The sequence below is a fragment of the Tachysurus vachellii genome, chromosome 23 (genome assembly GCF_030014155.1).
Source record: "Tachysurus vachellii isolate PV-2020 chromosome 23, HZAU_Pvac_v1, whole genome shotgun sequence".
In the NCBI taxonomy this organism is placed as follows: domain Eukaryota; kingdom Metazoa; phylum Chordata; class Actinopteri; order Siluriformes; family Bagridae; genus Tachysurus; species Tachysurus vachellii.
The window spans coordinates 3,903,904-3,922,259 of record NC_083482.1 but is presented as its reverse complement, the minus strand read 5'-3'; the positions used below and the strand labels follow the sequence as shown (position 1 = coordinate 3,922,259).

The window sequence follows — 18,356 nt, the reverse complement described above, 5'->3', positions numbered from 1 at the left end:
CTTGCTCTTATATCAATCAAAACTTTATTTTCAACTGAGCATTTTTTCCATTATCTGTGCTAGTTGCCCAGAAGTCATGCCTGGATGACAGGAAATTGTATACAAACTATACAAGACAATGCAGACAATGCGATACAATATAGACATAATGAGTATTAAATATGAACATAAAGTGTTATGTACATAAAGTGTGGGAGTGCAAATAGCAATATTATGCTTTTTGTACAATATATAGCAGCAGTAATGTGTGTAATATATACAGATGATGATAATGCAGTACTTATTGATATGAAGCAGTGAATATAATTATGGTGAGTTGTTGATCAGGGTGATTGCCTCGGGAAAAAACTTCCTGTGTCTGGCAGTTTTAGTACGCGAACTGGTGATCCTACAGTACGTAGGGTTTCCAGTGGGCTACATAATATTTTCTATCATTTGTACACTTGTGATTTATTTAAGGAAAAGCTTTCAGGTTATTATTATTCACCCCCTCACCTTCAAGTAGAAAACAGGTGCTACAGAAAGGCCATTTTTGATGAACCCAAATAAACATAGGCTGCTTTTGTACAACATCTGATGATTCTGTCAACAAGTATTACAGAAGATATTTTTCAAGTTTTTACCCCTCTGTTTTACCCCTCACATAAGTATGCCAGCCAATTCGGTGGTGATAGTGTTTCATATGCGGCTGTAGCTGTGAATAAAGCTGCATTGTTATGTGTAGTTCAGAGGGACGATATGCAAGAACGAAACTCTGTTGTATTTTGGTGCAAATGACAAGTGATTTGAATAAAATAATAAATCATGTTAAACAACTCAAGATTAATGAATGAGAGCCAAACATTTTAAGAACAGATGTGTATCACGATAGCAAGCTCCTGGGATCTGACAGCAAATTAAATAATATTGCACAATAATATTGCATAACATAAGAATTATGTTATGCAATAAAAAAAAATTACAGTTTGTTTCATTTTTTCCAACAGTCTTAGAGAACTTTCCACAGTTCATTTCCAGACTTTGGCTCTCTATAGCTTCTGCTTCTGCAAAATCCCAAACAGACTTAATATTGTTCAGATCATGGCTTCATGGGGACTATTTATCTCATTTTACTCATTTCTTGACTTGAACACACCGATTTTTCCAGTGATTTTTGGAAATTGGAACACAAGACTGACAGGCGTTTCTTGTGGTAATTTAGTGCAAATGACATGTGTAAATGAAAGAATTGTTCCCTCTTGATTCTGTGAAGTTGCCAACCTTGTCAGAAGGTATGGATATTTGCAGAGATGGCAACAGGAAAAGAAATCAGGACCCTTCAGAATGGAACAAAACATGGAGGAATATTTGCGTAAAAAGAGGCTGATGTAGCAGGAGGGAAAAAATGAAAGTCAGGAGAGGTCAGGATTTAAGGAAACAGGTGGTATCTCACAGTAGAGGGACTGGAACAGAAACACAACAGAAACACTTGCTGCCAGGTTACTCTTAAACAGTTTAACCACGTAACCATCTGACCATCTTAGAAAAAAGTTTGAAGTAAAACAGTTGGAGGAAAGAGAATGATCAGAAGCAGTGTTAGTTTATTTAGGGATCAGTGATTCTTTGAAAACCCAAACTACAGCATGTCTTACGTCCTATCTGGGTCGTATGTTTACTGCAAATCGAGACAATGTTCTTCTTACTGCACACGTTGTCTTGTGGTCTCTTTCAGGATGACCATACAACCCCATCCAAAGGCTTGAGGTAAAAGAGGGTGCTTTGAAATACAGTGTCACCTTATCTTATCCCAGTTGAACACTTTTTAGACACTCACTGAAACACCACCTGAGGGTATATCTTTTGAAAAAACTCATTGCTCCTGTATTGTTCCAGAGATTTGTCAAATCAATGCCATGCTGTTCTGGTGGAAGCCTCAACAGCGCACTTAAAGAATTTGTTTGATTGTATATATTTACTTTAAATAGTCTTCCCATAGGGCACGGTGGCTTAGTGGTTAGCACGTTTGCCTCACACCTCCAGGGTTGGGGGTTCGATTCCCGCCTCCGCCTTTTGTGTGTGGAGTTTGCATGTTCTACCCGTGCCTCGGGGGTTTCCTCCCCCGGTCCAAAGACATGCATGGTAGGTTGATTGGCATCTCTGGAAAATTGTCCGTAGTGTGTGATTGCATGAGTGAATGAGAGAGTGTGTGTGTGCCCTGTGATGGGTTGGCACTCCGTCCAGGGTGTATCCTGCCTTGATGCCCGATGACGCCTGAGATAGGCACAGGCTCCCCGTGACCCGAGGTAGTTCGGATAAGCGGTAGAAAGTGAGTGAGTAGTCTTCTCATACTGTATGTGTCTCTGTAGCATTCATGATATCTTGAGCTTTTTTTCTGAGAAGTTGCGTTCTTTATAACATTGTGCCACAGAGGGTCCAAGGGAGGAAAAAAACAGTAGCACCCAAGGAAACCCTCAAAGCATTGGAAGAACATCTGCACTCACAGATGGTGAAGGTGGGAATTGTACCTCACCTGAGGTGTGAGGTAAACATCAATTCAAAGAAAAGTTGAAAGACCACAATCATTTTATTCTTCACAATGACCTTCCCCCAATGGAGTATTGGTGGTACTGTACATACTGTACAGTATGTATTGTGCTAGTACTTCTGAATAGTTTAACAGAACTTTTATGGCTGTGGATGGGCCAAACAGAATGAGCTTAGTGCTGTTGTCATTTCCCTGAAAAAAGTGTCCGCATCCAGGACTTATTGTCATAGGAAGATAAAGCTGAGTGTCATCATCTATTAATGAACCTAAACCCTCATAGCAAGTTATCCTGTAGACCAACCATGGACTCAATGTGTGGGGAAATGGATATCATGAAGTACTGCTTCAAATGCAACACTGTGGTCTAAGAGAAGAAGCAGACCAAAGTTACCAGCATCGACTGCATGTAGTAAGTCATTTGTCAATTTTAACAAGGCAGGCTCTTGGTTTTAAAAACAGACTGGAAAGTTAAATAACAATCATTATTCTCCAGATGTAGCCACAGACCACATGGACCTTGGAGAGAAAAGGTCATTTTGAAAATGACCAGAAAATCACCAAGCGTCTTTAAGTCAAGATGGGTTTTTTTTTTTCAGCAGTGGCTGCACTATCACATACATTACAGTACAGACATAAAGCAGGTCTTTCTGATAAGTTGCTCTGCTCTGATATTTTAGAAGGTGAGGTGGAATAACATCTTAAGGGGCCATAGTGGGCTTTGTGTAGGTAATTAAATAGAAAAGCAAACAAGTTGGAGATAATTAAAATACTGCAGTGCACCCTGGGTCTGGCTACTCTTAGTATAGAAACCAATAATTGGTAAGCATGACGTTACTATGGACTTTTACTATGGCATTTACTGTAATTCACAGTATTTTGTTATCTGCAATTCTGTAACTTGCTCAAAATGCAGCTGCAATGATACTCACCAGCAACAACACTCCAGTTTTGACAAGATTGCACAGACTTCCTGTTTATCACAGGAACCATTTTAAGATTTTACTGTTTGTTTTTAAAGTTCTTAATGATCTAGCACCATCCTACAGTTCTGACCAACTGCATCGGCAGTCTGCTCCCAGGTCTCTATGGCCACGTTCACACTGCAAGTTCAATTCAAATGTTCAATTCGGATATTTTGCTCAGATCTGATTTTTTTGTTTGGCTGTTCACATTACCTTTTAAAATGTGGCCTATATCAGATACCAGTGTGAACTGTTTGCTGTTTCGAACTGACCCGCATGCACAAACGAACAATAACAATGACGTCACACGCAGCACGCCGTTGCGTTAAGTTGGCGAGGTTATGGAGGAAGTAAGCATTTTCACTTTTCTTTCTAAATGTTTGTGTAATGGCAGCACAGAGACGCAGTGTTTTGAAAATTTTCGGATGTGGAGGGCAACATTTGATTATTTGAACCATTTTGTAGGCGTAGTCACGTTTGTGTGCGTACTCGCCGGCGCATAATTGTGACGAATGTCGATGTAAATTGACGTAAAAGTCGCATCAAATCCGCCTTGGTTGTTCACACTGCGGCCACATTGGAAAAAATCAGATTTGGGTCTGATTCAGGACCACATACGGAAGTGTTCTGAATCTGATTTGAAAAATTCAGGTCTGGGCTAAATTTGAGTGTTCACACTACTCCTGAAAAAGTCTGACCTGGTCACTTGACCCCAAAAAAATCAGATTTGGGCCACTTTTACCTGCAGTGTGAACGTGGCCTATACGCTTCAGTTCAGGAGGTGTTTGTTTCACGATCTTGGATGAAGGATAATGATGACTGCCTTTACAGAGGCTGCACTGAGGTTGTGCCACAGCCTCCTACTGGACATCAAATGTGCTTTCTTCTATTATAGTTTTAAAATGACTTAAAACTCACTTTTACAAACTGCCTCATTAATTTGTATGTCCATTTCTTCTGTCACTGGTTTATGTGTATGGTGTTGTTCCTTTTGGTTTCCTTTGGCACCTCTTTGGTTGCAGGTTCAATTCCCACCTCTGCCCTTGGTTCATGGAGATTGCGTGTCCTTTGGGCGATTCCTCCAGGTACTCCATATACTCCCCTAGTCCATGCGTTGGAGGTTGATTAGCATCTCTGACTTGTCCATAGTGTGAGAATGAGTGTGACTGTGCCCTACGATGGGTTGGCACCCTATCTAGGATGTCCACTGCCTTATTCCTTATGTCACTTGGGATATATGCCAGATTCTCTGTAACCCTGTGTAGTATACGTGGTACAGACATGGATGGGTTTAATATATACCTATTCTGTGTACATGGCATTTTGGTGTAGATGAAGTACTAGTATTGATTTTTTTTTTATATTAGTTACCCTCTAATACATAATAAAGTGATATTTGGTATGTACACAACACAATTTTCTCAAATAAATACCAACTACTTGCCTATTACTTAGTATATATTGACAATATACTTACATCTAAACACAAGTAAAAATGAAGATACTAGTTAGACTCAATGTTTACTACAGGTCATAAACAAAATTTTAGTCAAATGCTGTTGTGTTACATTAGTAAATGATGTTTGCTGTGCTTTAGTTTATGCAATTAAATATTTTGGAGCTTTGATTCGCTTCAAAATGTTTTCTGTCCATCTATGATTAAAAGGCATTTGTTGAACATCAGAAGATAAAGAAAAGCAGTATGAGCTATTTATGCTCGATATACACTGAGTTCTCTGAAAACTCTGAAATCTGTACATCTGATACACAGTGTTCCCTTTCGAGTGCAGCAGCATCTGCAGGATTCGCTATAAACAGTGTGGTTTCTACACAATAGGTTGACAACCAGGTGCGCATCTGAAGACATGACATCCTTCACATCTCCAACAAAGGCAAAATGGATTTTGTTATTTCCCAACTAAAATAGGTCAGTTTTTCAGGTGCAGTGGGTGGAATACTACATCAAACTGCTGGCAAACTGGTGAACCATGGATGATCTATACCTACTGTTACCTCACCTGAAGCTAAGGCATCAGTTAAAGTTTAATATATTGAATATGTCAACAAAAAGTGATCCAAAACACCTTCTATATTGCCTTTAACAATGCAGGTGCGTCAAATATTTTCCTTGGATAAATGATTTAAACCAGGGGTGAAGAAGTGATGAATTAATTAGCTAGACTGATAGACAAGAAAAAGCACCATTGTGCTGCTCAGTCCCATGTTGTTTTTTTCCCATGTCCAGATACTACGCTGCTAGTGTAACAATACATCATATGACTAGCTAATTAGCAAGCTAAATTCAATAATACTTCTTTAGTATTATTAATAAATATATGAAAATTATCCTCATCTGTAAAGCTATAAAGTTCAAACCTTGAACTTCCTGTTTGTCATTACATATTATTCAAGCTTGGGTAGCATTTTTATTTTCTGTGTATATGTTTAACAACCAAGATAGGACAGCCTTTCATCAGTATACACTAAAGATTTTGATAATTTAGCAGGTCGGTAGGATGTAGCAGTAAGTAAGTCATGAATGTTTTTTTTTGTTTGTTTGTTTTTTTTCTAATATAAAATACAATTAATCAAAAAAACTTTCTGTACTTAATCAATTATTACATTAAAAACCTTTATCATTCTTCTGGACAGTATTAAAAGTAACACGTCTATTGAATCACACAATTCCAGACCTCTGGAAAAGGTCCTTTATAATACTGGTTGCCATCATGCTGGACTATCAGCCCAGTTGTGATAAAGTGTGCTGTATCAGTTTAATCAAGTGTTTCAAACATTGTGTATTCGTCTACATTTACAAGTTTCAGGCTTTCTTAGTCTGAGCACTGCTTTATTTCTAGACGGTCTGGCCTCGTACAGGAAAATGATGTGTGGATGTGTCTTGCCACTGAATAATTATGAAGACTTTCTATTCTGATGATGAAAAATTAGATTGTGGAGTCTGGAGTGTGGAGGTGTTATACACATCACACCACCAGTTAATGCCAGTGTTAGACTTTATGTACTCTTAACTGTACTGTCACTAGGGTTGCAAAGGGGCGGAAAGTTTCCGGTAAATTTCCGGTAAATTTCCGGAAACTTTCCACGGGAACTTAATCTGGGGAATTTTGGAAATATTCCAAATTGGAAATTTATGGAAATTTACGGGAATTTATGGGAATTTACGGGAATTTATGGGAATTTATAGGAATTTATGGGACTTAATTGAAAATATAGGGAAATTTATATAAACTATATCATATACAAACATAAATAAACATGTTGTTTGGTCATAAGCAGACATGCATGCAAGGTAATACAAATTTTAAAAATGACGTCTTGACTGATTTAATTGTAAGTAGAATTTTAAGTGATTATTTCATTGTAACACAAAATCATAATAAACATTATTATGCTTGTAATAAACATAATAAACGTAATAATTGTAATAAACCTATTTACCTATGATTGCTGTAATCTATTCTAATTAGTAAGGTAGTTATTAAGTTTAGGTACTGGGTACAATTAAGAATGTAGAATAAGGTAATGCAGAAAAAGGCATTAATATGTGCTTAATAAGTACTAATAAATAGCCAATATTCTATTAATATTCATGCTAATAAGTAACTAGTTAAATGTCCCTAAAATAAAGTGTTACTGTGCATGTTATGGAAGAATGTAAGTACATGCAGTAGGTTTGGCCTCATTGGCCCTCCAGTAAGCAGTGTGCTGTGTGCAAGTGACCGAGGAATACAGGGTACAAATTCACTTAAATTGCATTAAATCTTGTTGTTTTAAACAAAATTATGCTGCACTTTAAGCACCTTGTTATAGGCAACTCTGCATTTTTTTTAATTCCCAGTTTATTTCCATATATTCCCGTTAATTCCCACATTCATTCATTCATTCATCTTCTACCGCTTATCCGAACTACCTCGGGTCACGGGGAGCCTGTGCCTATCTCAGGCGTCATCGGGCATCAAGGCAGGATACACCCTGGACGGAGTGCCAACCCATCGCAGGGCACACACACACACTCATTCACTCATGCAATCACACACTACGGACAATTTTCCAGAGATGCCAATCAACCTACCATGCATGTCTTTGGACCGGGGGAGGAAACCGGAGTACCCGGAGGAAACCCCGGAGGCAGGGGGAGAACATGCAAACTCCACACACACAAGGTGGAGGTGGGAATCGAAACCCCAACCTTGGAGGTGTGAGGCGAACGTGCTAACCACTAAGCCACCGTGCCCCCCCTTAATTCCCATATATTCCCGTTAATTCCCATGGAAAGTTTCCAGCCTTGAAAATTCCCGGAATTTTGCAACCCTAACTGTCACTTTGTACATTTGTAGCCAATCCCCTTTTGTTGATTTTTAAAGTGAAAGGAAGTAAACATGACCTTTGCAACATTTTTTTTTCCAGTGAATATTTTATAAATGATGGATCATTCGAACGTGTTACCTCAATTACCGTTCAATTACAGGCACGTGCTTGTTTTTTTTAGTAATGCGATTTCCACCATAAACAGCAGATGGCGACAAACGCAAACATTTTACTCTGGGGTTTTTGTTGTTGTTTTTTCTTCCCCCTTGTGTTTGGGCACGTCGTAATTTATAAACTTTTTTGAAGAACGTACACTTCATGCTTACCACTGAATATATATATACTGTATATATGTCTGAATTCTACCCTGAGTACTCTTTAATGCATCTTTTAAATGTGGCTAAATCAATAATCTTCAAAAAAAAAAAAAAAACTTCGATTCGCACTTTGAGTTGAATTAAAATATGTATTAATAAACATTTATTAATAAACATCATTTTTTTTATTTTATTTTATAAAGCACGTTTAAAGACAACTACGGTTGATCTACAGTAATGTACACATCATTAATGTCGATCCTGACTTTAATGCACTAGTATCGTCAACTTACGAAGCCTTTTACTTTTTTGTCCGTCTTTATTTATCGTTGAGAAAATCGACCCGATCCCTACTTGTTCTTTTCCCCCCCTGTTTCTCAACACACGCGCACGCTCTAAACCCAGCGCCCTCCCGCTCTTCCCCTAACAACGAAAATTGACACGCTCCCTTTACTTCCCTGTGATGTTGAACGTTGAACGAGAGACGCACGAGCGCTAGCAGTCCGGGCTGATCACAGGAGGTCTCGCGACCAAAGGCGTTGAATCATAGTGGATTAATCTCTAAACAAGGGCAGAAAGGTAAGCTAGATGAGAAGCATTGTGTGTGTTTTATGTGTGTGTGTTTTATGTGTGTGTGTACGTGTGTGTGTGTGTGTGTGTGTGCAATGCGCTGCGGTGCTGCTATCACTGGCCTTACATTACAGCCAGCACCATCGTGCTACTGAACCTTAATCTCACACAATTAAAGGTGATCTGGAGAAATAAAATAAACGTATAAAACATAGTCCTGTTTTGTGGCTTTGTCACTCGATCCCTTGCATTTAAAACGTTCATGCGCGAGCTTGAGGTTGATCTTTGTCATTGATTGATCTTTAGGTTTTAGGTCCTGATGGGTTCATGAGCAGACACAGTCATGCATTCAGCTTTTTAAACTCATCTGTTCCCATTAATGTAGACTTTGGCAGGTCTGATTTCTTCTTTCTGTTTGAATGATGATGCATGTGCACGATCACGTGCTTCCCTGTGAGCTATGAGGCCGGCAGGTGTGGACATCACCATCACTGTCAGTGTCACTGTGGCTCGTCATGTGTGTATGAGATCATTCCCAAGCATAGGTTTTCTGATCACTATGCTTGATGTGTGTTGGCACGTGCTGCATTAGATCAGGTAGTGTCACCTGTCCTCAGTGGTTTGACAAGTTTTAGTTTCTTCTGGGTGCTTGAGTTTCCTCCAGCCTTGCAAAAACAAGGCCGAGCTTGAGAAAGAGTGTGAAAGTGCTTCAGATCCCATCTGATGGTCTGATGATGACGTGACGCCAGTTCACGAGTATAGAAAAATGCTTGAGGAGCAATTAGTGAATAAAAGAAAACCTTTGAAATTTTGTCCGATATTTGACTTGCTTGCCGTCTATTAACCACCAGATTTGGGCAACGTTCAGAAGCTCTTGCTTTGTTTATTCATCTAGCAGACAATTTGAATCAAATCCCAACATTAGATGAATAGAGTCTAATGTCAGTGACGTACAAAAAGAAAATACAAGCTATGACCCTCGACTTCTGCTCGAATCCAATGGACTCTTCACTGCGTGTCAAAAGACTTTTCACTACTTGCTTTTATCTTGCTTAGATATCTAAAATTTGCTGTGTGCTCATCTCAGGACTCTTCTTTCTTCCTTTAAACTTTTACACTGTGATAAAACTGCACACTAATGATTTATACAGTAATCACAATCACAACAGTCACCCAATATTTCTTTCCCCCCTCCTTGGCTGGGTGACACTACCCAATTAAAGCGAATTGAATTAACACCTCGCATACAGGTGCACCGGACGTGTAGTATAATTAACACGTCCCTTTGGGGATTTAACGAGGTTTTTCCAGCCGTACGGTGCAGTGGCGTGCAGTGCAGAACGTCACACCTGATTCGGCTCTTCAGCTCGTTATAAATAGTTTTTGAATGTTATCAGAGAAATCGCCTGGACCAGGAAGTCGGATAGGTTTTTTTCTCAATTTGCTCTTCAGGGACCTCCGGACGATCCTCTGATTTCATCCGGATCGCTCGGGGATTCTGGAATGGTTTGGATTAGGCATGTATGTCTGTGCGTGGTGGAGAAAATAAAAATGTAGGTCACATGAGGTTATAGCTGAGGTTTCCACCCAAGCATATATTCACTTTTTTCCCTTCCACTTGTGCACCTGATTTGCACATTATCTGTGAAAACAAATCTCTGGAATGCGAGTTCTGGGCTGATATGAATATTTTGTAAGTGAGACACTTGGAATTAACGTCCAATCGCAGCACAATGTAACGTCGTTATTTTTCAGCTTGTTTTTAGGGCCTGTGGGAATTAACCAACATTTAACCTCTTAACTAATCTCTTGTTATCATTCAGTCATCAGTGTGTAAATCAGTGTGTCCATGTTTTTTTTATTTCTTTTACTTCCTCAAATGACATTGACCATTTTTTTAATCAATAAATCGGATTTATGTATCGTTGACCTTTTTTCTTTATTATAAGACACTTTAGACTCCTTCCATAAACTCTTTATCGTGTGTCTCTTATTTTTACATATGACCTCTGTGTATGAAATGTACTATACAAATTAACTTGCCTTGCCTTGCCTAAAGTATCAGAGTTCTTCTCAACCAAACCCCATCAGTGATCTCACCATATTACACGCTACGTTAATTCATTTATCTGATGCTTTTATCCGATTGAATTTGGAAATGAGTGTTTAATAGATTAAAGGTGTCAGATTTATTTTATTGAATTTATTTTTTGAGTAATATGTTGTTTTTAATACATTTATATGTTGCAGCTACTACTTGGATCCTCAGATCTTGAATGTGAATCGAAATCGCATACTTCCGCTTAATTCTTTGCTGGTTTTGTTGTGTGTGTGTATGTGTATGTGTGTATGTGTATATATAGTGTAAGTTCTCACTCTAAATATTCCACCAAGAAGAAGAAATGAACTTCGAAGGACTCAGATGATGCACTGGAAGAACAAATTGTGGACATTTTTTGCATTCAATGATCGCAGCATGGCATACGTAGAGAAAAAGGGGCGGAGCTTCCACACTGGGTGCCTTTTAAATTGGCCAGTCTGTTGAGTGATTTTATTTTCCAATGGTGTTTTTCTTTTATTTTATTTTCTTTAAATTTGCTGTATTCTGTTACATTCCCAGTTTAGAAGAAACGGTTAGTGCTCTGTTTGAGATCCCTCTAAAATGCATACACTTGAAGTGCTGGAATAAACTGGAGTAAGTACATAGAGTAAGTACATAGTGTGTTGTATGTCATTTGGAACACAACTAAATGACGCTTTGCTAAACAATTTGTTGTACAGCTCTTTTGATTGTTTCTAATTAGCCGGTGGACATAATTTGCCATTAAGAGCCAAGTTGGCATTGCAGCTTGAGGAAAGAACTGATGTAGGAGGAAGGGAACCTAACAATGCAGTGTTTTTGATTTGATTAGTTTATTTTTTTTTTGTTGTTATGTCTGAGCCAAAGGAAAACGTCTCATTTGCACGTTGTTTTTTTTTTTTTTTTTAATATGTTGTGAAGCTACGAGGAAGAAGAAAGGTTTGGATGAAGACATGCTTTGCCAGTGTTCTCAATACACACAGGAACAGCAGAGCTCTTTATGTTCCAGAGCTTACGTAAATCTCCAAGCAGCAGCAATGCTTTAACGGGCAGGAGAGATGAATGAAAGGGGTGTGTGTGTGTGTGTTTGTGTGTTGAAGGATGTGGGTGTGTGTTGTATGTGTTGGCAGTGTATGGTGTCCAGGGCAGTTATGACATTATGACAAATTTAAATTAATCCAAATGAAAAAAGCAACAGTGAAACAAACAACCAATGAGTGTTTGGCTTTCAACGTGAAATTTTGCGAATATTCACAAGAAGAGGCAAAAGAACATTCAGCCAAAATGCTGAGTACATAAACGTGTGCTAATTTCCACTCATGACTCCCTACACACTATTAAAACGTGTTTAAACGTTGTCTAATACACAAAGCTTGCGTATGTCTTTTCCGCTCTTGCCTTATATCTTTGCCCTGTGCGAGAATTGACCCGGCACTTTGGTGCTTTGAGCTGAACGCCATTTTAATGTCGATATTTTAAAAGCTCTTGATTTGATTAAGCCGCGAGTGAGCTGGCCCAAGGGGGTTGAGTCATTTCCAGGCCTGAAAGCTGAGTGCTTCTTGTTCTCTCTGAATCTCGGCTTCAGTCGGATCTGTTCAGCGAGACGTTTCCTTCAATCCGCCAAGGAAATTCCCAGAGAAACCTGTTATTGATTGTAGATGTTAAATACCCCACCACCACACCCCACCCCTTCCTCCTCCATACACCCCGTCCCCCCCACTCCCTGTCTGGCCCCAATTAGGTTGCTTGTAATTCTATAATTCTGCATTAATAACACATCTCTGAACGTTTTCATTCCCAGCTGCTCGCTGGGTCACGCAAATTACTCAAACTGTTGGCATCGGGGTCCTTCATAATGAAATATAAGTCTCGTGATTAAAGAATCATTTGATTGCATAATGCTTTTATCTGAATGTGTGTCATTTTATTGGCTTTAGTTTAATGACAAACGTGTAATTTTTATATTGCATACATGAAGAATCTTGTAATTAAATCGCATATTTATATAATTGCATATTTATATTATATATATATATATATATATATATATATATATATATATATATGTGTGTGTGTGTGTGTGTATGTAAGCAGTAAAACACTCAAGGCATACTGTTAAAGGAAATTAGTCAAAAGCAGGATGTTGGGTTGTGGAGTGAAGAAAAGTTGATTATTATTTTTAATAAACCAGAAGGCACTCCAGGTTTCACCTGCAAGGTTCTTGTTGTTTATCAGTTGTTTCATCAACACAAGTCATCATGTTCCCATGAAGCTGGAAAGTCCTTTGAGAACTTACCATCTGATAATAACATGCTGACTCTGGAGACTCCTTCTGTAAATCTATATAAAAAAACAGCATCTCGGAAAGAAATTGGTGTTAAAATTCCAGAATACCTTAATACCCATTTTCCACCAGAAAGAACCGGGTGCTGGTTCAGAGCTAGTGCTGGTGCTGGTTCAAAGTTGGTTCCACTGACGAACCTTCTAAGAACCGGTTTGCCTTTCCATCGGTTAGAGAGCCGTCACAGGGCCGAGTCTGACGTCACTGTATACGTGTCACGTTACACAGCAACGTTAGCGCAGCAGCGGCAAACGCAAACACATCAACAATGGCGGATGTTGCTTTACTGTTAATGCTCATGGCTTTGTGAACCTACATTAACACCCAAACGCGGCGAATCCAACGTGTACGTGCAGCTCCATGTAATCTGTATAAACGGAGGTTGTAATCGAGAAAGTACATAACGTTATTTTATCATTAACACAGAAAAAAGTTAGCCTTAGCATGTAGTTAACTACTATCATGTGTGCTGATAATTGATCATATTGCGGTGAAGTAAAAGTGTATTAAGAACCGGTACATTGGTATATTAACAAATGCGGTAACTGTAGCCCCGCCCACAACCCCTAACGCAAGCGGTTCTTAAGTCTAGACCAGCAACATTTTGGTGCTACTTAAGAACCACTTTTTCTGGTGAAAAAAAAATAACTGGTTCCAAATTAGGCTCTGGCTCCGAACCAGCACTCAAACTGCCTCGGTGGAAAAGGGGCATTAGACCAATCAGAATCCAGTGCTCACAAGCATTAAAAGTGTGTAAGCATCCTGTTGTTGTTCACCTTTTTGTTGTTCTTGTTTCTTCATCTGGGAACCATCTGGTAAAATGTTGTAAAATTTGGCCCAGTGATCTAAGGAACATTTGGACCAAATTTGGCCCTAATATGAAATTATGTTTCTGATCAAAACATTTGATCGCTGTTTAATCCTGGATCTGAAAAGAGTTCAGCTCACCCTTTGACGCCAATTTCCTTCTAATTAAATTTTCCTCTATGATGGATTTTTTCTCCTTCAAATTCTATTCGATCAACACCCATTTTGGCAGACGTCATCTTCAGATCAACCTGCACAAATGTTATTAATAGAATCATGAAGACTCAATGTTTTGCTCGTAATTGACCAACTAAAGTGACTGAGAAGCCATCAAACGGGATGTTATGCTGTATTTCAGCAATGAACCGAAGCTCCTTAGGCAAGTTCGAGATCATGAACTCAGGGTATGCAACAAATTTCTTACCGGTGCTACATACTGATCTTCATATTTGTAGCTTATCGTCTTCATACTAAACGTCAGAGTAGGAACAGACAACTCTACCTCTTGTTTGTTCATCTCGATCTTGAGTGAGTGAAACTCCAGAAGACTCCAGAATGCCTCAGGTTATGTTATGGCTCCTGCTTTCCCAACTGTAGCTCATTCTTGGTGATTGGCCCCTAAGAATGCTGCTTGCTTCTTTAACTTTGACTGATATCCATAAAGCCCCATAAAGCGATGACCTAACTTATGTCAATGGTTCACTGTGAGGTTTCTTTTATGCATTTAGCGCGACAATTGACGTTTTAGCTCCCGGAGGACGAGGCTTTTAGCCCGCAGGCTGTCAGTTATCGACTAAATCATTTTAGTTGCATTTGGTGATTGAATCATGAGCGTTATTTGGCGCTCTGTGGCTTCGGAGCTTGTACACTATTTCTGCATTTTAGTTTTGTTCACTTCCAGTAATGTTAAATGTTTATTCTCAGAATTCGCTCATGTGCATCAACCCCTCTGCTAATCTTGGTAAACATCTGGTACTGTAAGGGGCAAAAGGGACGACGCCCAAGCGATAGCAATATTTTTGTTCTTTTAAAATAATTTGAAGGTACTAGAATTTTTGAAAGCACAAATAAAACATATTTTGAGTGTGTCAGAAGAGAACGTTGTACTCCGTTGGCTTGTACTTTAACTGCTTCTGTTTACTCTGTACTGAGTAAAAATACTGTATGTGCCTTTGCTTTTTAAATAGAAGTAAAAGTTAAAGTCGGACTGTTAAAAACTAAAGGATTCTTGCATAAGATGAGAAAAGCACACAGGGATGCTGTGATTTAGGCTGGAAATTGTGAATTATTTATTTAAAGTCAGTCCTCTGGTCTGAATTTTGTGTGTGTGTGTGTGTGTGTGTGTGTGTGTGTGTGTGTTCCCAAGCCAACCTATCTGTAAAATTACCTGGTTTTCTTTTTTTTTTTCTTTTTTTCATTTTAAAGTGAAAGTCAACTTACTACAATAAAATATTTTTTTTTTAATTCTAGACTAAAGCAAGTTTTATCTCTTTATTTCATGCAAAAATATTCATACCATCTTCCCTATCACGTTAATCCTATTACCATTTTTAGTCAAATTAGTTTTAAATTCAGTCGTATGATCTCTGCGTTTTTTTCCCCTCTCCGTGTTTGCTATAAAAAGATTTGTTTCTTATCACAACTGCGAATGATGCAGATGATGTAATCTTCCACCTTATCAGTAACTGACCTTTTAACAGAAGTGGAGGATTGATTGATGTGAAACAGGAAGCCCTTGCTACAGATCTATCACTGCTGCATTGCTTTTGATGATAAACCTGTGTGGGTGTTAACGTGAGAGACCTTTATTAGTCGCGTAGTAAAAATTTCCACCTTACGATTCACTGGTTGTTTTACATTGGACCACTTCATACCAGGATCGCCACAAAAGATCTACAGCTTCTGAGATTCTCTGACTCGGTTGTCTAACCATCGTAGTTTGTTTCTAGTCACTAAGATCTTTACGCTTGCTCATTTTTACTTTTCACACAAGGTTCACTACAGCCTTTCAGGTTAACTATAAAAAAATAAACAAATGAATGAATATGCCACAATAGCAGCGTTGTTAAGCTTCATAGGTGTGTATTATAATCAGTGTTGGGCAGTAACATACACTAGTAATGCGGTACTGTAACACCGTTACTTTTGACAGTAACTAATACTCTAATGCGGGGTGTCATTTATTTGACCCGCGAGATCATATCAAATGTGCATTACAGCTGGCTAGCTGCATGCTTCGTTACAAATCCCGGAATGCCTTGCCACTGTATTGACGCGAACCCTCATTTTCTGTTGACAGTCCTTGACAACCATGCTACAGTCACATCGGGCAAGTTAGCTCCACCGTCCACAAAAATGGCCAAACAAAAGATGGACAATAGGAGCTTTCAAGACAGGTGGGAGGCAGATTATCTGTTCACGAATATAAAGGACAGACCTGTTTGTCTTGTGTGCTAACGGAGCTAACGTGTCTGTAACGAAAGAATATAACATAAGAAGACAATAGTCGAAAAGTTGGATTTTCATCGAATGAAATGATTATTTTTGGTTGTTTTGTTGTTGGTTTTGAAAAAGATCCACTTCAAAAAGGAACTTAAAATGATCCAGTGAGAGGCATCATTTATTGTATTTATTTAAATAAGAAACGAACACCACTGATGTGTCTTTTATTTCAAATTTAATTTCTTATGTGTTTGTAATATCAAGCTCTGGTTGTTCCAAATCCTGTGTTCAAGCAAAGCTAAAGTTTGTTTCCATATGGAAAAAGGTTGAACATTACATATCAGTTGCAGTTAATTTTTTCAATAAATATTCAGTTTGGCCCGTGATTTAATTTAATTAAGGCTGAAGTGTAGCCTACAGCCTAACCTGTTTACAGCAGCGATGCATTGTAGGATCGGTGGATGCCAACCTGTAAACACGAAGACGCCGCACTGTGGCCGTGTTTCCGTTTATTCAACTATGTGCGGCAGTAACGGCGAGTCAAGGCGAGAGCAAGACGAGTGGAAATATGCTCATTATTTCTTTAAAAAAAGTTAGTTTTAACAGTAACGCGTTACTTTTTGGTGTAAGTAATCAACAAAGTAATTGAGTTACTTTTTGAATGAAGTAACTAGCAACTGTAACTAGTTACTATTTCTTAGGCCACGTTCACACTGCAGGTAAAAGTGGCCCAAATCTGATTTTTTGGGGGTCAAGTGACCAGGTCAGACTTTTTCAGGAGTAGTGTGAACACTCAAATCTAGCCCAGATCTGAATTTTTTCAAATCAGATTCAGACCACTTCCATATGTGGTCCTGAATCAGACCCAAATCAGATTTTTTCCAATGTGGCCACAGTGTGGACAACCAAGGCGGATTTGATGCGACTTTTACGTCAATCTACATCGACATTCGTCACAATTATGCGCTGGCGAGTACGCACACAAACTTGACCACGCCTACAAAATGGATTAAATAATCAAAAGTTGCACTCGACATCCGAAAATTTTCAAAACACTGTTCCTTATAACGTAAGAGCAGAAGAATAAATGCAAACCCAGTGAAGGTATATTTTGACCCACTTGCTCTGTAGTGATCGGGAACAATAAAAGAATTTTCCAGCCTCCAGGGTCGGTGTGAAGATACAGTCATAAATATGAATGTATAATTGTCTTACTGTAACATAACCCTGTTTTTCTCTGTATACGCTGTAGGTGCATTATCATAAAGAAGAAGAAATGGATTGTTTTTAACAGTGTATGTTATCTGACCTGCTTCTTTACAATAGGCTTAGCTTCAACACAGGGAGCGGAATATAGTCCAGCACGCAACCTTATTTAGGGCACACAAGAGCTCATATTTACAGAATAACCTTGGAGATCTTTTAGATACAGTATAGAACCTTTATGCTAAGATTTTGAGTAAACCATCTTTTTTCTTTTTTTTTTTACAGAAGCAGATATTCTACATTAGATGCTTTGATGTACCAAGAATAAAGGCTTATCAATAATCTCATGCTCATGTAATGGTTTATATAGTGGTCAATATCTGTAGAGGAAATGATTTGTGTTGAAATTTACGTCCTCATTTACAGATTATTACTTATGATAAAATGAATTGAGGGTCTTTTAGATCATTCTGTGAGAAATTAGCCCTAGTTCGAAGCTGTATTAATAAAGGTGCGGTTGCTGTATTAGTGGCTTTCCTTGTTGTAGCAGTTCATAAAAAGCATTTCATGCAAGAAGAATGAATGAATGAATGAATGACTTTTGTTGGCTCACCGTGGTCAATGAACCTTTTGTGTGACGTTGCAAGCATTCGTCTCCTTTCAAATCAGTGACGTGTAATATGTTGCTGTTCCAAACCAGAGCATGAATCCGATCATAAATTATTTATGGTAACAAAACCCCAAGCTAAATGAATTGCTTCCAAAAACTACCTACCTA

The 18,356-nt window shown here is 38.5% G+C and overlaps 1 protein-coding gene across 1 annotated transcript in view; it reads left to right on the top strand.

Annotated features, from left to right (window-relative positions):
- The first annotated feature begins 8,568 nt into the window (after positions 1–8,568).
- Positions 8,569–18,356, top strand: part of mgat5 (alpha-1,6-mannosylglycoprotein 6-beta-N-acetylglucosaminyltransferase) — a 72,477-nt gene continuing 62,689 nt past the window's right edge. Inside the window, exon 1 of the mRNA XM_060858986.1 lies at positions 8,569–8,711. The gene's annotated coding sequence lies outside the window, so the exon portion shown is untranslated. The remainder of the gene's footprint in view (positions 8,712–18,356) is intronic.